At 50.7% G+C, this 2,036-nt stretch overlaps 1 protein-coding gene across 2 annotated transcripts in view; it reads left to right on the forward strand.

The window, feature by feature from the left end:
- Window positions 1-281: 281 nt before the first annotated feature.
- The window catches only part of LOC106810868 (leucine-rich repeats and immunoglobulin-like domains protein 3), a gene marked incomplete at its 5' end in the record, with an annotated part of 32,890 nt that continues 31,135 nt past the window's right edge, over window positions 282-2,036 (forward strand). For both annotated transcript variants that reach the window (XM_014814334.1, XM_014814335.1), the window contains 1 exon segment: window positions 282-356.

Here is a 2,036-nt window from a genome sequence, read left to right on the forward strand (position 1 = left end):
GGGGAGGAGAGGGTGAGAGTGTAGGTAGGAAGGAAATAGAACGACCAGAACGAGGTAGTGGTGGTGGTTGTGGTGGAGGTTTGTGATATGGAGATTATGTTTATTAAGATATATATATATATATTATATATATATATATAAGCGGAGAGACAGAGAGAGGTAGATAGGGAGAGAGAGGGGGAAGAGAGAGAGAGAGAGAGACAGACAGTGATATAAGTAGGTGGGCTAATACGATATAATAATACTTTATAATAATAATAATAATAAATTTTCCGTTTCAGCAAGCTCAACTACAACGCGTTAGTGGAGATGCCACAGTTTGATGAGCGCCTGCCAGCTCTCACCCTGCTCAGTCTGTAAGTACACGCCTGCCAGCTCTCACCTTGCTCAGTCTGTAAGTACACGCCTGCCAGCTCTCACCCTGCTCAGTCTGTAAGTACACGCCTGCCAGCTCTCACCTTGCTCAGTCTGTAAGTACACGCCTACCAGCTCTCTCTCTCTCTTTCTCTCTCTCTCTCTCTGTACATGAATTCTACTACATTGCGATATGTTGGCATCAGGCACGCACCTTCTCATCTTGTTCGGTGAAGCTCTGCTCTTCTGTCTGCGAGCAAGCTGGTAAGAGGACATGCTGGCATCAAGGTAAAGCCTGCAGCATAGCCAGCTGGCAGCTGTAAGGGTGCACGCTGGCAGTATGACAAGCTGGCAGCATTGCATGGTAGCATTGCATGGTAGCATTGCATGGTAGCAAGCTGGCAGTACGCTGTGCGACAGTCGCCAGGCATGCTAATTTCTTCGTTCGTCCGACGTTTTCATTATCTGCGTGTAAATTACGAGCGTTTGCGGCATTTTTCGCGATCATTACTGCACTGCTGCATCAGCACCCGCGTGCGTTCGTGCGTGCGTGCGTGCGTGCTGCGGAGGCATTAAGAAAGATGAGAGGAAGTGGGTGAAGGCAGGAAAGAGGTGGGTTGGAGTAGGGAGGTGGCTGGGGGCAGGGAGGCGGTAGTTAGCGGCAGGGGCTGGCGGGGCTGGATGCAGGGACGTGGTGGGTGGGGCAGGGACGTGGTGGGTGGGGCAGGGAAGAGGCAAGCAGGGAGGAACGGTGTTCGCATAAAACGCATTCGCAGAATCATTTACGCATGAAGTTACTAACGCTTGCGTCACCCCGCGATCGAGTAGCGCCCCCTGGGAGTGACTCACTAAACCACGCCCACACGCCATCAATCACCGATCGGCTTTTATGATTTGAATATTCCGCGAATAATAAATGTCTAGCTCGCGCGTGTTCTGTGATAATGGAGTCATTCGCGGAGTCAGGCTGTCTGCTCTACTATATACACGCATACACGTACACCACGCAGACTGTGCTACTATACACGTACACACACGCACGCAGACGCATGCAGACACACACACACACGCGCGCGCATACAATGTCAACCACGCGCACGTACGCACGCACGCACGCACTCAGGCACGCACGCACTCACGCGCACGCAACGTGAGCGCACAGGTCGGTTTGTGGGCATCTTTCAGCCCCCGGTTCTGAGAATGCTGCTTGCTTGCTTTATGGTCCGGCCATCTGTAGACAGATAGCTTTACGCGCACCTCAGGGCCACTATTAGCTGCTGTTGCATTATGATCTGCATGCAGCAGTCTGTAATTTCCCCCCATCTATATAAGATGAAGAGAGGATGGGAGGAAGGGCGTGAGAGCACGCGAGAGAGAGCGGCATAGAAAGGGTACGCGTTCGCTCCGTCTCCCCGCCCTCTAGGACCCTTCCCTTTCCCGTCTCTAAAGTGTAACCAGAAACACTAGTGTTACTGGAATTGTTGAAATGCGTGCTGGCAGATATAAACACGGTTAAATATTAAAACATGGAAATCGCGATACGTGCAGGTAAACTATTCACACAGGTAGATGTACGTGCAGGTAAACTATTCACACAGGTAGGTGCATGTACGTGCAGGTAAACTATTCACACAGGTAGATGTATGTACGTGTAAGTTAAACTATTCACACAGGTAGATGTA

Source organism: Priapulus caudatus, unplaced genomic scaffold (genome assembly GCF_000485595.1).
Source record: "Priapulus caudatus unplaced genomic scaffold, Priapulus_caudatus-5.0.1 Scaffold479, whole genome shotgun sequence".
In the NCBI taxonomy this organism is placed as follows: Eukaryota; Metazoa; Priapulida; class Priapulimorpha; order Priapulimorphida; family Priapulidae; genus Priapulus; species Priapulus caudatus.